At 36.3% G+C, this 22,391-nt stretch overlaps 2 protein-coding genes and 1 non-coding gene across 4 annotated transcripts in view; 2 read left to right on the top strand and 1 right to left on the bottom strand.

The window, feature by feature from the left end:
- CTNNA3 (catenin alpha 3) overlaps nt 1-22,391 on the top strand; it is a 1,564,769-nt gene that overhangs the window by 576,825 nt on the left and 965,553 nt on the right. The window lies entirely within an intron of this gene.
- Nucleotides 1-22,391, bottom strand: part of LRRTM3 (leucine rich repeat transmembrane neuronal 3) — a 182,046-nt gene that overhangs the window by 82,189 nt on the left and 77,466 nt on the right. The window lies entirely within an intron of this gene.
- On the top strand, nt 6,840-6,946 carry LOC111723169. The gene has a single exon (XR_002771767.1). It is a non-coding gene; the product is annotated as a U6 spliceosomal RNA (small nuclear RNA).

A 22,391-nucleotide genomic window follows, 5' to 3' on the forward strand; every position in this document is an offset into this window, starting at 1 on the left:
TGTTTGGCAGGCCCGGGCTGGGGATTCAAACCCGCCACCTTAGGTGTATGTGGCTGGCGCCTTAGCTGCTTGAGCCACAGGCGCCGAGCCCAAAAGTGTTTCTTAATTTACATATACCATAACTCCACAAGTTACACCATTTAGGAAGCATACAATAGCATATTAAAGCTATAAATAGCAGCAAAGCGTCTCCTCAACAAAACAGCATGATGTAAATGACAATTTTTCTTTAAACCTATTACCAGTCCTGCATCAACTTTATAAGGGGTATTGATAAGCCTGGAGTCGTTATAAATTTAAGAAAATTATGAATATAGCTGTGAAGCACTGGGAGCATGCATGGTAGAGAATTTTAGCAAAAGAAATCCTTTTCTAATGAAATGAGTAGTGCTTGATGGTGATTGATTTCTACACTGAACCTAGGACAAAGTGATCATCTTGATTCTCTGCTTTAAGGGGGAAAAGAGTATCCTTAATGCCCCCTTCCCTTTTCTCTATCCCTAATTACTTGTTTTGAGACACAAATCATCTGGAATGTTAAAGCAGCATTCCCAGCTAAGCTTAGTGTTGCAGGTTTGTAAACCCCAGGGCTCTGGACTGTCTTTCCGTACCCCAAATAGAACACTGGAAGGTGAGAGATAAGTGATCACTCCCAGTCCTGGTTAGAGGGAGCCTGTTTTCCCTCTGTATTGACCAGTAAGGGCTTTAGATTCCATCTAATTCAGCAGTGCACATTTGGAGAAAGCTATTTTAAGATTATTGTTGTTGTAATAACTTTCCACCTCTTTAAAGGAAAACCTTGTTTTCTATATTATATCTGCCACTAGAACACTGGGCCACTTCACCTGCCTATGACCATAGAACCTTCATTGAAATGAACTATTCCTGACGTTTCACCATACGGTATTAATACTATTAATACTATTTTTTTTTAAGAAAAGAAAATAAACTTTACTCATAGCCATCAATGAGTGTAACTGTTCTTTTAGGGAAAAGTATAGAGTACTATGTTCTTTGAGGTCATGGTAATTCAGGATAAAGTGTTTAAATGTGACTTTTTGCACAGTAGGTGTGTGGACTTTTAAGTGGCATTGCAGGTTTGAGAATGATGTTCTTTTTTTTTTTTAATTTCAGACTTAATACGAGGGTACAGATGTTTAGGGTTGCACATTGTTTTCACTTTTAAGGTAAAGTTCAAGTTGTAGTCGAGTTCTTCACCCAGGAGACATGATGAACATTCTCACAGTGAGCACATTAGGTGAGCTCTTACCAATCGCCCTCACTCCTCACCTCTCCCCTGACCCCCTTCTCCTCTACTTCTTGCTAGAATATACTTGTTTTTTCTTTCTTGAAGACATATAGTTATTTATATATTCATTTCACATTAGTATTGACTACATTGGATACCTTTTCCCCCCATTCTTTTTTTTTTTTTTTGAGACAGGCTCAAGCTGTCACCCTGGGTAGAGTGCCATGGCATCACAGCTCACAGCAACCTCCAACTCCTGGGCTCAAGCGAGTCTCCTGCCTCAGCCTCCCAAGTAGCTGGGACCACAGGCGCCCGCCACAACGCCCAGCCATTTTTTGATTGCAGCCGTCATTGTTGTTTGGCGGACCTGGGCTGGATTTGAGTCCGCTACCTTAGGTATATGTGGCTGGCACCTTAGCCACTTGAGCTAAGCCTTTCCCCCCATTCTTGAGCTACTTTACTAAGGAGAGTGTCTTTCAACTTTATCCAGATAAACACAAAAGATCTTTTTGTTGTTGTTGTTGTTGTTGAACATTACTTCACGGTGTACATATACCAAGTTTGTTGATCCATTCATGGGTTGATGGGCACTTGGGTTGCTTCCACACCTTGGCAATTGTGAATTGAGCTGAAATAAGCATTCTACTGCAAATGTCCTTGTAGTAAAATGAAATTTTTTCTTCTGCATAGATATCTAGTAATGGGATTGCAGGATCAAATATGAGATCAACTTTTAATTCTTCGAGAATTCAAGAATGATGTTCCTTTATATTCTGGGCTTTACTTCTTAGAAATGTTTGTTTAAAGACATTATAACAATTTTTGGCTTTATTCAAATTTTTTGAGTTGAGAACTTTTAACAAGTTCTAATCAAGGAAAACATGTTAGTATGAAAAACTCTAAAATAATTATTCATTGAAATAAATAGCAAATATTACAGATATACCCCTTTACTTATGAATGGTAGAGAAATTTTGAACTAAGGAGGTAGCTTAGTGTGGTGTTAAGGACGCCAGCAGCATGTAACGCATCTTGATGTGAGTCAGGTTCTTACACTTATTAGAATTTGGACTTTGGACTTTGGCCTTTTCCCTAACCTCTCTGAGCCTTAATTTCCTGATATATAAAATAAAGGTTTATGTTCTTTTTATCTCAGTTAGGTTTGTGTAAAATAATAATACACAATGACAGTATCACTTAAAGAATAAAATAAAAGCCCAGAATATTCCTTATCTGAAAAATAAAAGGGGAAGATATTTATTATTTTCATTATTATGGAATGAGATTGAAAATGGCATGTCTTTGCTGCTAAGGAGTAAACTGCTTTATGTTTATGGGGCTGTAACATTTTTCCAACTTGCAGAATATATTATAATAAGCGCTAATTATTTTTTCTAGAAACACTTTGAATAAAGTTTAATACACACAGATCTCAGAGAACCAAAAATCTAACACAGCATATTTAAAACTAATGGAAGTAGGAAGCAATTTGAACACCTTAGTGATTACAGTTGTCCTAGTAAGAGGGCAAACGATAAATGTGGATACATAATGAACAGGGTTCTTCAGGGATTCTGGGTATAAACTGCTAAGATTTTTGTCTTGCTGAGGCTCCTGGAGACAAGTTTGGTACATGTTGTGCTGGATGCCCTGCTAGCAAGTAGACTTCATATTTTCTAAGATGACAACCGAGGATGGTGCTTTTTGGAGAAAATAAAGGCTATGGATTACTGAAGGTTTTTCATTACTCTAAAATGATTTTAAATGGAAAATCTGCAATAAAGGGAAAAGGAAAGAAAATATAGAGAGTACTACCTTGTTTCCCTGAAAATAAGACCTACCCCCAAAATAAGCCCTAGCAGGATTTCTATGCATCTGTTAAATATTAGCCCTACCTCCATAATAAGATTTAGTGATTTCCTGCCCAGCGGTATAGAAGACTGGAATACCTTTTATCTGCCACAGCTCCTTTCTCTGAGCCCTTAGCACTTGTGTGGGTGCGTGTGTGGTAACTGCAGTCACAGGCACCCTATTGCGCGTGCGAATGGCTAGGAGAAAGGAGTTAACACATCACTAGCGCCAGCCCCACCAACAAGGTCAGCTCTCTCTATCAGGTTCCAGAAGAAGATGACTTAACTGTATTTGAGTAAATGTAGATTGTTGTATTATACTTAATAAAAATAAGATGTCCCCTGAAAATAAGGGTTAGTGTGTCTTCTTGAGAAAAAATAAATTTAAGACAATGTCTTATTTTGGGGGAAACACGGTATATTTCAGAGGTGGGGATATTGGAGACCTTGCAGGTCGGTGGTGACATTTCTAGTCTCTCTGGTTTTCACTTTCCCACCTGTAAAATCAGTGGGTTAGAATATGATCCCTTCAGCTCTCAAGTTCTGTGACCTTTGGACAGTCTTTATACTTTGTGATGTAAGAAGTGCATCACTCTTTGGAATCTTTTCTCCATTTGTCAGTCAGTACAGCACACTGTAGATTTCAAAGTAAGAGAGGGCTGTGTTTGAACTAAATTTCATGGTCTCATGGTTTTTAGCAAGTTACAGTTGCTAGTTTATCTTCCAAGATAAACTTCTATCTCCTCAATATCTTAACACAGTAACTATGAAAATGCCATGAAGGCTATGTTAACCAGTTTGATGAAAGTATTTCAAACTGTATATAACACCAGCACGTTATACCCCATAATTGCATTAAGGTACACAGCTATGATTTAATTAAAAAAAAAAAAAACTGCTCTGTTTCCTCATAGATTGAGTGTAGGAAATAATGCCTACCTAATAGAGGGCTTGAAATGAGATGAGATATGTTTGCTGAAACCTGTGGGTGCACAGTGTGTTTTGGGAGTGAGTAATTAAGGCCCCAGGTTCTGTAGCCAGATGATCGGCAGCTGAATCTCACCTCTGCCACTTGCTACCTGCAAGTCCTTAGGCAAATTATCTCACATTCTGCTCCAGTCTTCTTTTCTGTACACGTGGGTGTTGATAGTACCTACCTGCTGGGGCTATTCTGGGGATTAAATGAGTTCATATGTCAAGTGCTTAGAAAAGGACCTGGCACATAGAAGCACTCTACCTATTCACTGTTATCCTTATCGTATTATTATTAAAGTTTCATAAAGCCCAGGATAAACCTGGTCCATGACCAAGTTTTAATTTTACTGAAAGTTTTAAGTAAAAGTATTAGTTTGTATGATAACCCACATGTATATATTATGAAATAGAATGAAAAGTTTCCATAGATACTGATGATAGAACCCAACGTAGCCTGTAAAGCACTTTCTGGCACCCTGAATGCACTCTATGGTTTAATTCCTATTATGTTATTAGAGATTGTATATTCTACCTTATTTGTAACTCCTTACATAATTTAAGATTAAAAGCAAAATAGGCTGGCTCTTTAGAGGATGGATTAAGGGATCACACAGGGAAAATAGGGCAGAAAACTATTTTACAAACAAAACATAAATCTAAGCTGACATCTTCTCTGTCACTCCAAATCTGTTTGATATTGCTCAGATTTTATTTTTAATATAATTTTGGTCACACGAATTGCCTATTGACATATTTGATGAACAGAGTCTTAATTTCAATTTAATGAAGTTTTATAGATTTATAAACTCCCTATTATAGTTATCCAATATCCATGGTGAATGTTTTTTGAAAATGTCAGTTCAATTATAGGTTCAGAAGTAATAAATAATGCTAGCCATAAAGGATTATAATTCAATAAATATTTATTTAGTGTCTACAAATATGTCCAACCCTGCTAAGTACTAGGCATATGGAGACGTCTATGCTCCTAATCCTTTCTGTTGAGGAATTCTCAGCATTTGGGGAATAGCAAACACCTTTGTTTGGCTGAATCAACAGCTCCTCCTAACTCTCATCTCTCTTGAATGCCTATAATATAGTGCTGAAAAATGTTTAGCAGCTGCTGAGATGTGAGCAGAAATTTATTGGAGGTAATGGTGGTAGAGGCTTCTGTTTTCCTATTAAAAGAGGAAGGTCGTGACAAGTTCTCCCTTTCCTCCTCTCACCTGGAGCAGAGATCTAATGCCTGTAGGGCAGCAGCCATTCTGGGACTATGGGAGGCTAAGCCAAAATAATTGGAGAGATTTGAGGCCTCAAGTCAATTTAGCAATCCAACACTAGGTGCCACTGCCTCCTGATAGTTTTCTTTTTAGTGAGATAAATGATAAACCCTTCTTTATTTTAAAGCATTATTGGATTTCCTGTTACTATATCTAAAGTTTGTCACAATTAATGTTGGAAGGAGATATAATTGCATACATATACTTATGAGGCCCTTAGTTGTTGTTCCCACAATAGTAACTAAAAGCAGTGTATGTATTTATAAATGACATGCCTAATCATCCGCCCTAGTGCATACATGGGTTTATTTTTCTTATAATGCCATAGTACTTGTTCGAGTCTGATAAAATAGATCTCAAAAACTGTCATGGTCTTTGAAGGTCAAAAGATCCCTGACTCAGGGAGAAGAAAGGCATGGTAATGGAAGGCCTTGGAACAGGTTTGAATCCTGGAAGCCTCCAGGAGAGGTAGCTGAAGAAGAACCTATATCGGAAGAGCAGGGTTCTTTTATAGATTCCAGTCTCAGAACCAGAGAACACCAGAGATGAGGAGGAGTGAAGAAGAAAAAGAGTGAGTTTGAACCATAACATAGAATGCCTGTGACATAAAACTAGTTATTTTTAGCCACAGACTCCAGATGGAGAGGTGTGGCCGGGGAAGAGGAAATAAGAGGTTTGATAACAGAGAAATGAAGTTAAAAAAAGTCTCACCAGAAGACTCCAGACTGTTCCTGTTCTTTCAATCTGGATCATCAACTATGAGTGATAATTAGAAAGGAAACCGAAGAGATAATAACATAATGAAGAGCCATATAAAAACCACACACACACACACACAAGAATTTCCCAAAGAAATACAGGCAGATTAGGATAAAAACTACTCAAAGCTTATATACAATGTAATAGATATTACACAGGCAAACAAACACACACAAACCCTAACAAAATCAAACTAGGGTTTTAATGGGAAACAGATGAAAGAGGTGATATATATCAGAAAAAAAAGAGAAACATAAAGATTTTGCATAGACAAAGATAGGAGAAGCAACAAACATGAAATAGTTAGAAATATGGAGAAAAGCCTTGAAAAAAATTCCAGAAAATTAAATTCAAATGCATAATAACATAAAATTTATTATGGGAAGATGATAGATGTGGAAAGAAAAATAAAGAATCTAATACACATAGAAATTATAGTCTTGGACCTTTAAAGAAAAGTGAAAGTGAAACAAATTCCTAGAATAATGGCTTAACTATGGTTTTACTGGCATTCTGCATGGCGGTAATGTTAGTTCATGTTAAAGATAATAAACACATTTACATGGGCATCCCAGCAGGAAGGGGGGAAAATGAAGTCAGTGGTATCATGAGTTCATCAAATGTCAAAACTCTATAGGGTGATGTCTAAAAGTTCTAAGGACAAGAACATGTAACCCAAAATTTTATGCCCATCCAAGTTGTCTTTTAAATATAAATAAATACACAGTGCTTGCTTTGGCCGCACATATACTAAAATTGGAACAATACGGAGAAGATTAGCATGGCCCCTGCGCAAGGATGACACGCAAATTCGTGAAGCATTCCATATTTTAAATAAAGTTGTTGACATGAAAAAAAAATATAAATACACAAGTATTCCCGAGCTTATAAGAAGTTAAGAAAGATAGTATAAGTCCTCACTGAAGGAAAATTAAAAACAAGGAGAAATGAAATACGAAGCAAGCAAAGCCTTGGCGGATGCCTGAGCATTGGAGCCCTCTCTCTCCTTTTGGTCTTTTTAATCCTGAGGGCACCACCACGAACATGCCTGGGCCAGCCTACTGGAGGATGAGAGACTTCCTGGAGCAAGGATGTGCTGCCCAGCTGAGCCCCTGAGATCAACCAGTCTGCAAAGCCAGGTTTATGAATAAGGCTGTGTTAGGCTATCCAGCCCCTGCAAAGCTGTGAGATGACCTCTGAGATCTGCCAAGCCAGCTCAGATCAGTGGAAATAGCTAGCTAAGGCACAGAATTAGGAACAAATAAATTGTTGCCTTTTTAAGCAAAACATAAACACTGAATAGCCCCTTTACCCTGTAAAAAAAAAAAAACAAAACAAAAAAATGCAGTAAAATTCAGTCTACCAAGAGGTGAATCAAGGCAGAGAATTCAGGTATAGAAAACTAAAGATTAGTCTTTAAACAATTTACATTCAGAACTAAAATTATGGCTATTAACAGCATTATGGCTATTGAATAAAAAAAATAGAAATAATATAAATGAACAATAAAAAAATGGTATAGCTTAAAAAATTAAATTGGTAGAAGGGCAATAGGAAAAAACATTAATAATCTCATCTCCTCAGCTTTTGTAGGTGATGGTTCTAACATTTAAATTCGTAAATCTTTTCTTGTCAGCGGTATTTTATTAGTTAATAAAATATTATCTCAATTTTAGTAAATCAATTTCATTTGAAGTTGTTATGCTTTGATTACATCAACTGTAGTTATATTTAATATGGCACATGCATTTGACGTAGCTGGAGGTAGCCTTAGTCCATTTTTAAGAAATTATTCTTCCTATCTACCTTACCTACTATTCTTTTGTCCTATGTGCCCGCCTATATATATATTTGAATTAAAATATATTAAGTGGTGGTAAATGGATTTTAAAGTCTTTGTACTTTTTAATTACTTGAAAATAATTTTGGTTTTGAGACAAAGTCTCACTTTGTCACTCTAGGTGGAGTGACATAGCATCATAGCTCATTGCAACCTCAAACTCTTGGGCTCAAGTTATCCTGTTGCCTCAGCCTCCCCAGTAGCTGGAAACTACTGGCACTCGCCCCAGTGCTCAGCTATTTTTAGAGACAGTTCTTGCTCTTACTCAGGCTGGTCTCTAACTCCTGAGCTCAAGCAATCCACCCGCCTCAGCCTTCCATAGTGATGGGATTACAGGCGTGAGCCGCTACTTGAAAAAAAATTTTAGGGAACATACTTAAAAAATGAAATTCTTTTTACTTTTATATATGTAGGAAAGAACCTTCCTACCATAGTTATCTGTAAGAAATTATGGATTTTTAACTGGTGGGAAATACTGGATGTTTATTAAAAATTATAATATCTTATAGAGAATTACTGACAATGGTTTCTGAGAAGAGTCTTTGCTTCGTGTTTTTAGGTTTTCTCTTTTACTGGATATCATTTTAGGATTTTGGAATGTAAGTTTGACCTAATTAAAGTCTCACTGTCAATTAAATTGCATAAAGGGTAAAAGTTCTTCTTGTTAAAATATCTTAGGCTTTTAGTAATTTAGCAAAAACATCTGATACTTAAAAAAAAAATCCCATGAGAAATAAACATTTCAAGGGGGTTTCATGTTAAAAGAGACAGATTTAACCTAATTGTAGATTGGTTCAGGAGAAGAAAAGCCGAGATATTTCTTTACAGTGAGCTGTTTGAATATTGAAATAGTAGGAAAGGAAAAAATGCAGTTTGGAAAGGAAAGCTGCAGACACATGGTGAGTCACAGTCTAATCTCAGTTCGATGCGTTGATGCTAAAGGGGAACTGATAACTAAGAATTTGAAGGTAAACTCTGCTCTAGGAGTCACAGAGGTGAAACGATGGCACACCAAAGCCTAGAGTGAGGAACCAACAAGCAATGCATGATTTTATCGATAGTAAGATATACAGAGAATAAATGTATCAAACAGAATTGGAAAATTTAAAGATAGGTATTTAAAATATTATACTGTTCCAGTATTTAAATCTTCTAATGACAGCGTTAGAATTACTCAAGATTTAAATGCATTTTAACTTTTGTTATGTACTTTGTCAACTTTTTATGATACAATTCTGAAACCTCTAAGGCAAATAATTTAGAACTCCACCTTAGTAGCTTAAGGTTGAAGTTAAGGACAGAAAATATCTGGTTAGCTACACTTGTGGAAGTGGAAGTTGAATAACCTATAAAATAAGAGAACATAAAATTACTCTTTTCAAAATGTAGACAAGTAGCTGAGTATATACCTAAAACATTGTGTTATGGGGAGCTAGTGGGGAGAGAGAGAGATTCTGGTTGATGCCAGTCTGGTCTTTTTGACAATTTATTTTCAAGTTGATAAAACATAAGAAAGATATTAAATAACAAAACTCTTAAGTACACCTATATACCTATAAATCAATACTCAAAGCATCAATCCGGAGAGCAAACTGAATAAATACAGTTAAATGGCGTGATACACAGAAGACAGGGCAGCGGCTTTGGAGTGGGCAGAAGTAAGCTGAAATCCTGGCTCTGCCATTTCCTGTCTGAGTGACCTAGAGGCTTCATTTCTGTGCTGTTTGATTTCCTTGTATTAAACAGTAGCGCTGCCCTTGCCAGATGGGAGCAAAGTTGTTTATAAAGTAATTGCATGTGTTTAAACAGCAAATCGCCAACAAAAATCCTACAGAGGTCCCCAGCACCAGCAACTATTTTATAAAGATAAGAAGTTACCGACAATCGACATGCTTTAGTTTAAAAGGCTAGTATGCTGGTCCTACCAAAGAGGATTTTGTGAGAATCAAGCATTTCAGCTATCGGCCAGGTCTGTCGGTTACTGTAGAATTAGATCTGCAGTCAGCTATGAGAACGGATTGGGGTGTCAGGAAATAGTGCTGATTTCCACTGGCAAGGAAAATTACAAATATTTTGTGTTTTAAAACTTGTATGGGGATAAAAAGCTGACAGAGTCTCAGGCACCATGCCTGGGGGTCACCACCTGTGTCATCCTTCTTAGAAGGAAGCAAGGGCCATACCCTTCCTTTCCTTATCCTCATCATCACCCTTTTAATTTTTGGTTTATGCAAATATCAGTCACTATCTCTGGCTCTTGTCCATGTTTCCATTTTTTTTTTTTTTAGATAGTAAGGAATCATATAAATGGCGAGACATTCTAAGATTGTCTAAGATAAGCAGACTGTCAAAGTAAAACTCTTCCTCTGAAGCCTTTTGAAGTATTGGTCACTAGTCGGATGCCTGACTATGATGCAGCCAGGTCTCCACAGCCAGATCTTGGTCAGAGGCTTTTTCTCTTTTTACATGAAAAGGCAGATAATTCATTTGTGTTAATCAGATGACAAAAATGGCTTGATTCAGTGTGTCTACAGATACTGCCTTCACTCAGTATTTGTAACTGTTGCTTCGGAATTTGAGCCCTGTGGGTACAGGGATTCCAGAACGGATGTGGTACTCACACATGCAATAACAAATGTGCGGGGGACAATCTCACAACTTCTACGCCCCAAACACCCACTTTCTTCTGCACTTTGGCTGATGGATTGCAAATGTGTGTTAAAATCAACTGCCCTTTGATAGAGGTAACACATGACTCTATTTTAGAAAAAAATGACCTCTCAAATTTTATTGGCCTCCATTTACCTAGTGAGAATCTTAAGGAAAAGGATCTAAGTGGTTAAATTCTACACGAGGACAAGGATGTGCCTATTATTTCCACTAGTTATCAGATATGTTATTAGAGTTTATTTAAAAAAAATAGTATGAAATAGGCTCCCTGGCTAAGTAAATTTTGGATTTGCATGGGTTAAATACAGATAAAGTATTTCTTCAAAGCCAAAGCTATGGGAAATCCGTGGGCCTGGAAATATACGATGCAAAGTTTCCCCCAAATATTGATTATCGGCATCTTTCCACACGCTCTGATATTTTTCAGAAGCATCTCCTAAGACTGGCGTCCTTGGCACGTCCTTTGAGAAATATTGGTACAGGGCTCGAAGGCTTGGTACAGCATGGGAAGCTCTCTTCATGCCAGGAGTAGTGCAAGATAACGCAGGGTTAAAGGAGAAGCTGCCAGAGAAAGGAGAATGGCAAGAAGCAACAGGAAGAGAGGAACATTAATTTTGTTTATTTCTCCATTTTATCTCAGATTAGTCATGGCACACGGGCATTGTGGGTGAGTAACTGGGGCGGCTAGATTCTGCGGCATCTCAGGGATGAGTGAAGTCACCGTGGCAGGGTGTGCAGAGTACTTCCGCTGAGAGGGGCGTATTGTCATTATGTCTGAGCATTGCAGCTAAAAGGCTGCGTGTGTCTGTGGCCTATGGAAAGAACCACAGCACTATAAACAATATCCTAATATCCATGAAAGCAGTGCTGCAACCGGGGATTATATTTTATTCAGCAGCCACAAGTCTTAGGATGAATATATATTAGGTAATGGAAATTTAGGTCTTGTTATGTTTAGATGACTAATGTTTTATCTTTTATGTTTTTATCCTTTCTCCTTTATTCTAGTCTTCTTAGTTTATTTTAAAAATTAATTTTGTGTATATGAAGACATCTGTAATTAAATATATGCTAAATAAAAACCAAGTATGTTTATTTTTCCAGCAATGATGTAAGAAATATGGCCAGTGACTCTGGAATATAAAAAAGGTTTTCCTGCACGATTACTTAGTACCATGTTAGCCTGATTTTTTAAAACAAGTTTTACAAAGAAGTAGGTGTCCAAGCTGGCCATTAGGACCCTTGAACTCAGGGCTGGGATAATTAATTTACCTTTGTCCATTTTGTGAAAGGCACCATGCTGGACTCCCATAGAATTTGTCTTTTTCTTTCTGTTTTCTGCTGTTCAACCACAGACACCAAACAAATTGAAGTAGTTCCTCTCTATGGTTTAGATTTAGATGCAATCTTGTAGAAAGCATCACTTTTGCTATCATAAAAGTATTTCAATTAAGTATTAAAAATATTTGTCACTTTTACAAAAACCTTCCTATCCATGTATAAGGTAAACGGTGACCTTACATGACTTGCACTGCTTGGAGGGTTCATAGTTATTTGAAGTTATTTGTCCACACGGGCCTTTAGCAAAGCCTGGGGCACTTCAGCATACGTATATAAGCAGAATAGTGTAGATAAAAAAAGAATTGTTTTGCAAAAGCTACCTATTCAAGCATATTAAAGAGAATGTGAGGAAACTTCAGAAACAGAAATTAATGAATGGACTCCATTTCAAGCTGTCAGAAAGCTTAGAGATCATCTAATTCAAACTCCTCATTTCGTAGATGAAGAAATTGAGCTGATAGTTGATGATGAGGCTTGAATATGGCCAGTCAAGCAGGGACGGCCTCACACCCATTGCTGCACCCTCTGCTTCCTCAATTCCCTTTTCCCAGCCCTGATGAAGCCCTGATGAAGAAGAAATGCAAATGGAGTTCCAGGGATGAACAAGTTTCTGAAGCTGCTCAGTGAAAATGACTAAGCTAAAAATAAAGAAAAGGAAGGGGTAGACACAGGGAGATTGGTGAGTTTCCTTGTATTTCCCATAGCATCCTTGTTTTCCCTGTGTTCTAAAAATAATGAGAGTGTGCCTTTTTGCATCCTGAAAGTATTTCTGGATACGTGCAGAAGGTACATGTAAACTGCATTTTTAATTAAATTATAAATCCACTTAGAATCCACTAGACTTCCTTTGTAAAATTCTTCCTTTGGAGTATTAAACCTTAGATCACTAGATTTGTCTGTTTCTAATTGTAGTTGGCAATTATGTATCAGAAGGCTTTTGATTAATGGGAAAGTTTGATTCCAAGCTGGTGGACAACTCTAGATACCCCACGCCCATTTTCCCATCCTCCTAGCTCACCAAACCTTGCCCTGATGCCCCTGCCCCTTCTGCTGTACTTTCTTTTAGTTTTACAAAACTTTCCATGAGCACCTAGCATTCTTAAAGGTAACTCAGATCCCAGATTTCACAATTTCACTATTAAGCTATTCATTTATCTAATTTAGACGTTTTTCTTGGACTGGTCTCCCTACCTTCTCCCCTTACTTTCTTACTTTACTTTTTAAAATTCAACCAAGGAGTTTTAAAGCTGCTGAGTCAGCCCTTGGTCAAGTTCCAGCCTGTTGTACATGAGTAATTAACTTTGGCTACGTATGCCAAAATTAAATTCTCAAATTGCTTTAGCTTTAACAGAATTGCACTGGCATTCTTCTTTGCTTTTCATAATTTATTCTCTGTAGAATTTTACCGTAATTGTCACATGAGGGTTGGGGGACACTTATATCCAGGCTGATCACCTTCACATCAAGATTTCTTCTATTGAATCCATAATAGAATTAATTTGGTTTAATTCAATGGTGAGAGCCCTATTATAGGAGGCAGCAGATCTGATTCCCATTTATTTAGAGATACAGAGGTTGGAGGAGATGATCTTTAACATTCCTTTCTAGCTCTTCATAATTTTGTGGCTATGGAACTGGCCTTAAACTCAGTTAAGTGGGAGATTTTATATAAGTAGGTGTTTTCTTTCATAGAGCTAACTAGTTCAAAATCATTCCAGCGTCAGATCAATTTCGTTTCTTCTGCAATTAACCTTCTTGTAGCAAATCTCCATCAACTCTACTCATCAGCTGTCCATTCAGCTTATCCATTTGGTTAATAGAAGTAAGACCAGCTCTTCCTACTTCATCCCTCATCGAGAGGGCTTTTATAAATCTGTTCCCAATGTTCTTATTTCTTGGGGATAAGAACTTAGTAGTTTATTTAATGATTTACATATATGTTCTTCTTGATATCCTATCTCAAAAACCATCCTCAGAAAAACAGCTGTAGTTGTTTATCTGTTTCTATAATACAGCCTTCCAGAATTATTAGAAATGTGGCGAGAATGTTATGATAATTTCCCTGTATATTAAAGCTTCAGTAGTTTTAATTGTGGAAAACATCTATCTCATAAATTGAACTGTTAGTAAGATAAATGTATGTGTTGTATTGAAGCTGACAGAGCAGTGACTGGGAAAATCTAGTCACTGATCTAAAGACAATGCAAAAAAATCGGCTGACCATCAATGCCTCTTAACTACCATTTCTGAATAGATTTCTGTTACTAGAGAAATATTTTATCAAAGTAAAACCAGTATTAGTATATAAATCTGAAAAATTGATGGTCAGCAATCTCCTTGATAGCAATGTGAGATTCGACGTAGCTGAAATAATAAAATACAGTTAAATTGCTGTTATCTTTTGCATAAAGACTTATGAAATATACATTATCCATTTCTACCTGCTATCTAAGTTAAGGATCATTTCATCCTAAACTAACCCAGATTCCGTTTTTATGTTTCCAGAAGCACCACTGATAGGCTAGCATTTAATAGGATTTCTTTTATCACCTAACAGGGGTCCTTTCTGATCATTTCTATAGTTGGATGAAAGAGGAACAGTGATTGAAGGTAGATGCATGGATTTCATTGTCTAATCTTATTCGTATCCATACTCACCACCAATAACCCACCACCAAGCTAGTGCAAATTGATATCAATTTAATTATTAGATGCTCATCTCTTCAAATATCTTGGTTGCAAATTATTCTTCAGAAGTCCTAAGTTTTCTCTTGGTTCCTTTCATAAGCCAGAAGGCCAGTGGGAAGCTCAGATTCCGGTATACATTTGGCAATGCCATTTTTAATTAATTACATTGTAGGTCATCACAGGTCTTTGATACATTTGATACAAAATATAATTAATTTGATACAAAATATAATTAATACAAAATATAAAAGACTGTTGATTTCATTGAATGAATCAAAGTCTTAAATACTGAAATACTTTGGTACAAACCATCGTTTAAAAGTGATAAAACTGATATGGAGGTCTTTAATTCCTAAATCTAAAAGTTTTCTGTATTTCTGTAGTATTCTAATACATTTTGAAGTTCATTATATACTTAAGTAGAATTAGTGCTACTAATTGTGCTTCTAACACACTTTTTAGCTGTGTTTTCTAAATCTTCTAAAGGCTACTAATTATTTTGCTGCCAAATCTATTCGTCTACTAATTTTTTTCTGCTGAGAGAATCATATTGATATTTCCACTATTGTTAATCTCTGATGATTACTTTTTCTAATCTCCACTTCCTTTATACAGATATGCAGTGTTATGACTTCCATATGGTTTGGAATTATATTTTTCAGCTGCACTATTCTTCATTCTTTTGTAGAAGCATCTTTATTTCAATGTCTTTTTTTGTCTTTTTATATCTCTTTTATTTATTGTCCTTTCTATCTTTTAACTTTTGACACTTAAAAGACAACTTTTATTTTAATTGTCTGTCTTTCCAAAAACACAAAGATCCAATTTTCAATAGCATTCCTTTAACTTACAGATGTAGTCCCTTTGTGTTTATTCTCTTATTGATATATTGGTTCATATTTATTTTATGTCATATATTTACAGTAAATAGGCTTTCTGTGCTTTTTAAAATGACTATTCTATTTCCTCTTGGCTTCTTTCACAAGCCAGAAGGCCAGTGATCAGCTCAGATTCCAGTATATATTTGGCAATCCCATTTTTCATTAAGTAATTTACATTTAAATTAAAAAATTAAATTATTTTTTCCTTACAACAAGTACTAAAACAATACTATATGCCAAGTACTCATGGACCATAGAGTAAGGAGGCACTTATTTCTGCCTAGAGCATTAGAAGATGCTTACATAGAAAGATGAATGGAAAATCACTCTGACGAGATACTAAAGGCTGTGCTGCTATGCCATGATAGGAATTTGGCTTGCATCCTGTGGTTTATTGTCAGTAGTGAAAGATTCATGTAGGAGAACGACATTGGCCATTTTATTTCAGAAATGTAATTACAATTATTGTAGAACAATGAACTGGGACAGAGGAAGTGTGGAGATAGGAGGAAATGGAGCTGAGGCTAATGGGGAAAGAATCCAATTAGAAAATCACCTATAATGTATAATACGATAATCCAAATGATAAGCGATGAAGCAGTGTTAGTGAACTTAAAGAGGGAAAAATTTTCAATGCATTCAGAAGGAAAAATCAGTAGGTCTTAATCACCAATTATGAAGGTGGGATAGAACGGGATCGTTGACTGCTGATTTCTGGCTTGGTTGATTTTGTCGTTAGTTTAGTCACTAGCTAGGAAGAGAATAGAAAATAGCAGCAAATTTGTAGACTTCCCCTGCTTGAAGAGGGTTATCTTTTAGATTATTATAATGGAATGAAGTATAGGATGAGTGGATGATGCACTCAGATGGCAAACTTGCTAAGAAAATAATGCAATAGAATACAGAAATGGTTTCCTAATAAAGAGAGAAGAACATCCAGAACCCTGAATTAAGTGAAAACAATGCATAGGGTACTTAATTATATAAATAAATATAAAGGGGTATATTTACTTAAATAGCAGGCATCTAAAGGTTTTACTAGGGCTTACGAATGCACAAGAATTTGATTGAGAATATTTTAGATATGATTTTTAAATTTTATTGTTTTAGTAGTTGCCAAGGGGACACAACATGCTTAAAGTTCTAGTTTTAAAATCAAATCTAACTGAAATAATTTAATAAAGGTAAATCAGTTCTTACAAACAAGAAAGGTTTTATGGCCCTTCGTTAACAAATACCTCCTCCTCAGATTGTATTTCACTGATGATCACTTTTATAAGAGCTCAGTCTGTGAGTGACATAGGTTGCGTTAGTCACACCTGTGGAAAATTACACTGCTAAAATTCTGAAATAAGACAAAGGCTTAACCTGCCACACTTTGACACTAAGTGAGGAAGCTCTTTGATGTGCAATTCATATTCTACTCTTTTTCTTGCCACCACATCTGAAAGTTTGGGGAAGCTATATGACTTTCTGTTAGTATTAATATCAACAGATCTGTAACTTTCCTGCAATCTGGCAGCTATGTATCTGGCCTATTCTTTACTATTCTTTACATTTGATCCAAGATATTAAATATCATGTCAAAAGCCAGTAATAGAAAGTGGAATCATCGACTGGATAGTTACTGAACCTTTCATGTATTAGCTCAAATGGAATTGCTTAGAATTCCTATTTTTAACAAGGTCATTTTAGGATAAAATTTTCCCATGCTATATTAGATAGCATTTTTAAATGCACTCTTAGGAAAATTTTTCTTCCAATAAGTTGAGAAAGCAAAAAATCTGCATGGGCTATAATTAACTCAGGTAAATACATAAGTGATTGATGCAAACATGCATTATTAAATTAGCTTATCTTGGAGACTGGTGTCATTGCACTCTACTCTTTTTCCTTTGTTGCCTAACTACTAAGTTAGGTAGGTAATTGCTTTGGTCCAGCACGCATTTAGATTTTTTTTAATGCATCTGATAACATCTTTAATTGCATAATATCGGTGTCCTTGGAACCATTAAACTTCATTTATTAATGGAGCTTACAGACTACTTGTGCAGTGAAGGACTTTAGGCAATAGGAGGTAAGATAAAACACAGTTCAGCCCTAAGTAGCTTTCAGGTTAGTAGGAAAAAATATATATACAAATAAGTAAAAAATAAAGCATATTACCGTGTTTCCCCCCAAATAAGACACTGTCCTATATTTATTTTTTCTCAAGAAGACACACCAGGGCTTATTTTCAGGGGATGTCTTCCTCTCCATGCCGAAATGCATGACATGGCTATGCAGATACGCTATGCAGATACGCTGCATAGCCATGCCCATCACTAGGTCTTATTATTGGGGTAGGGCTTATATTTAACAAATGCATAGAAGTCCTGCTAGGGCTTATTTTGGGGGTAGGTCTTATTTTTGGGGAAACACAGTAGCTGGGTGTAGTGGCTCACTCCTATAATCCTAGCACTCTTGGAGACTGAGGCCGATGGATCACCTGAGCAGCAAGGTGAGACCGCATCTCTACTAAAAAGAGAAACCAGGTGTTGTAGTGGGTGCCTATAATCCCAACTATTTGGGAGACTGAGGCAAGAAGATCACTTGAGTCCAAGAATTTGAGGTTGCTGTAAGCTATGAAGCCATAGCACTCTACCAAGGGAGATAAAATGAGACTCTATCTCAATAAATGAATAAATAAATAAATAAATAAAACATTTTAAATCCACTTAGAAGTGTATCAGTAGGGTATAGTAGTAAGGTAATGTGAAAATAGTTATGTTTATAGTTTATAATGATAAAATAATATAATAAACCACTAAACATGGTATCTAGTGTATTATAAGTATTCCATAGATATTAGATCTTATAACATTTATGGCACAAAGATGGGAGTATATAATTTCGTAAGTGGATTTCAGGAAGCTTTGTAGAGGCAATAATGTTTTCATTGGACCTTAAGAATGAGTAGATAACTAGGTTAAATGTGGTGAAAGGATCTTTCAAGTAGAAGAAGCAGTGTGAGCAAAGTTATGAAATAATGAATTGGAGTGAAATAGTGAATCTGAGAAACCAGGACTTAATGAGAAAGCTAGAAATGTAGGCAAGATCCGATAGGGGATCCTGTAGTCATGCTAAGGATTTGCACTTTATCCTGCAAGAACATTGGTAACCTTTAAAATGTATTAAACAGGTGGGGAATTTGATCTGCTTTGCATTTTAAAATGATCATTTGGAGGTTATGTGGAAAATTGATTAAAAGAGGTACATTTAGAAGCTGGAGGTCCAGCTAGGTTACTGCCACCATAGTCCATGCAGGAGATGATGAGGTCCTGGTAATAAAGTAGATATGAAAAATGAGAGAGGGAGAAAGGGCTCTTCAGCGACACCCAGGGTTCTTGTCATAGAGGCCTAGAAGATGGGTGATGCTACTGAAAGGAGAAGATGAAGTAGAGATGAAATTGTGAGTTCAGTTTGAACTTGCTGAGTGTGCAGTGTTTCTGTGACATTTAAGCAGTGAAACCTCAGAGGAGACAGATACATGGATCTATTGCCCAACTGACTGAACTTGGCTAGAGATACGGATTTAGAAGTTATTAGTATGCAGTTGTAATGACAAGAAGAGAAGCCCGGGAAACACCAGGACATAAATGGCAGGAAGAGAGACCTACAGAGAGTTCTATTTTGGAGTTATATTGTGGGATTAACTGAGCTCATGTTATTTGTTCTTTCCACTCTGGTTTCCTAGTTTTACATTTCATATTGTAACATGCTGTAGATTTTAAATTATTTAAACAATATCTGAAAATCCCCAAAGAGTGAGGTTTTATAAAACATCTTCATAATTATTCCATCTACAAAGGCCTATGGTTCTATGTATGTGTACTCTAAACAGTACTGAATATAGAGAAACAGTCCTTAGGCTGTTCCTTATCTATGTATCAGAATTTGAAACATTTGAAGAATCTAGTTGATGGCAAATCATGTTTTCATAAGCTATTTTGATGGCATAGTGAATCTGATCTGCCCAATTGAGAATGAAGAATTAAAATGTGAAGCTTATGTCTCCCTAGTACTTAACACTATTTTTATAATATTTGGTGTTATAACATTATTTCGGCAGCTTTTTCAATACTTTTAGAATTTCAAAGTACTTGCAAAATTAGGAATCATAAATATATGGTAATTGAGGGTCTGGAAATAGGAATATTATGGGTTTCTATGAAGAGTCTCATACTGAGTTTTATTCCAGTTATTAACTGAGCTAATTTGTTCCCTCCCTATAACCAATTGAGAAGCACATTTCAAAGTTATTAGTTACAGGTGTGATTAGCCTAAGCCAGGTGAACACATTTTTAACTACTTTAAATGTTCATATAAAGATTGTAGAGCATTTTCCTTCTTTCTTTTCTTCTTTTTTTTTTATCATTGAAGTAACTAGACATGTCATTTCTTTACATTACCCACTAGCTATAAGGGGCTCCACATACATGCATGATGATGGAAATCCACTTGCCACATGAATACTATTTATTTCTAAGAACTTAGCCTAGATTGGATAATTTGACCTGGCATGGTAAAGATTTTCAAAAGGAAAATTAACCCTTCTACCTCAATGTGCCCTTTCCTTTCCTCTCCTCTCCTTTCCCTTTTCCTTCTCTCCCCCCACTCTCTCTCTCCTCCCCCTCTCCCCCCTTTCCCTCCCCCGATTAGACTGCAGTGGTGACATTATTAATGCTCACTGCAACCTCAGATCACACACATGAGCCACTACACCTGCCCTACAGAGTGCTTTTATTCAGTCAGTCTGTTCAACAAGGTACATTGTCCTACTGCCTGGTGATGTCCTCAGTGCTGTAAGAAGATGTGAAGCAGTTACAACTGTTTACCCTGAGGAACTTCGTCTCATAGAGCCAGAGAGTGAAGACAATAAGTTCTTTAAGAATGAATCAGAAGACTTTAAAAGTTTGTCAGTAGAAATTATAAAGCTTCAATGAAGGACATAAAAGACCTAACTAAATTTGAGAAACAATATCTGTTCATGGATTAGAAGACTAACGGTCATAAAGATTTCTATTTTTCCCATGTAATCTAAAACATAGGCTTAAGGAGAGATGGGGTTTTTGTCTATTCTGTTCATTTATGTATCAATTATGCTAGGACATAGTAGGTTCTCAGTAAATATTTGTTGAATAAATGTTATCTGAAATTCTACTCAAAATCTAATTTAAAAAAGTTTGGAGTAGATCTGGACAATTCAATACCAAAATTCATAGATTCACAGAAGAAAAAAGACCAAAATGATGTTGAAGAGGCTATGAAAAGGTAAGACTTGCCCTAATAGAAAGAAGTAGGTTGTTGTTTTTCATGATGACCACAACATCATTTGCTCACTCAGGTGCTTTCTAGCAACGTGACCTTGCTGCTTCCCTATCAGGAGGCCAGTTGACTTTACCTTCTTTAGAACCTACCTAGACCAATACAATAAGGCAGAAGTGGCTTTGAGTGACTTCTGAGAATAGACTTTAAGGGATCTGCAACTTATGTCTTTGCTTTTGGACTATTTCTTTTTGGATTCCATCTGGTAGACTCAAGAGACCCACATAGAGGAAAACAATGGCATTTGGTGGAAAACCCTAGCTGAGCTTACACCTGTCACTCAGCACCAAAAGTCAACCAGGTGAATGACGCTATTTTGTATCTCATCATTTTCCTGAGCTGACACCATCAGAGACAGAATTTTATGACTACACACAAAATCATAGAAAATAATGTTTTTAAAAAAACAAGTTTTGTTTTGTGTCAGTAATAACTGAAACACCAATATAAACACTTATTATAAAGCTATAATAACTGAAGCAGTGTAAGCATGGTGTAGGGATAGAAAAATCGGTCAATTGAAGAAAGTATAGAGGCTTACGGCAAGTTGTACTCATAAGGGATTTGCTGTGTAACTAAAAAGGTATTAAAATTAGGAGGCAAGAAGGGACAGTAGATTAATTAATAAATGAGAAATATTCATTAAAAATTAAAATTAGATTCCTGATTCATATTAAGAACAAATATGGGGTGGTGCCTGTGGCTCAGTGAGTAGGGCACTGGTCCAATATACTGAAGGTGGCAGGTTCTAACCCAGCCCTGGCCGAACTGCAACAAAAAGTAGCTGGGCATTATGGTGGGTGCCTGTAGTCCAAGTTACTTGGGAGGCTGAGGCAAGAGGATCGCCTAAGCCCAAGAGCTGGAGGTTTCTGTGAGCTGTGACACAATAGCACTCTACAAATGGTGACAAAGGGAGATTCTGTCTCTAAAAAAAAAAAAAAAAAGGTCAGTTAAAACTTAATGCATTCAGTAAAATATTAAAACCATCTGAGATAAAAATAATTTACTAAAGCATTAAATGTTAAATGTCAAAATTGACAAAACATTAGAATTTGGAGTCCAGGTACAGTATCTTATACCTATAATCCTACTACTTTGGGAGGCTGAGGCAGGAGGAATGTTTGAGGCCAGAAGTTCAAGACCCTCCTCAACAATATAGCAAGACCCTACATTACAAAGCACTAAAAATGATCCAGGCATGGTGATTCATGCCTATAATTATAGCTATTTGGTAGGCTGAGGCAGAAGGATCACTTGAGCTCAGGAGATTAAAGTTGCACTGAATTCTGATGATACCCTTGAACTCTAGCACCAGTCAACAGAATAAGAACCTATCTCAAACAAACAAACAAAAAAATTAAATTTATATATGACAAAAGGTTGCCATAAGTGAAGTAAAAGGCAAGCCATGAACTGGAACTGGAAGAAGATATTTGTAATGCATGCATAAAACTGGGGCTGACAGAGAATTTTTCCCAAGATAATATTAAAAAC

This window comes from Otolemur garnettii, unplaced genomic scaffold (assembly GCF_000181295.1).
Source record: "Otolemur garnettii isolate 467f Iridium unplaced genomic scaffold, OtoGar3 scaffold00008, whole genome shotgun sequence".
NCBI lineage: Eukaryota > Metazoa > Chordata > Mammalia > Primates > Galagidae > Otolemur > Otolemur garnettii.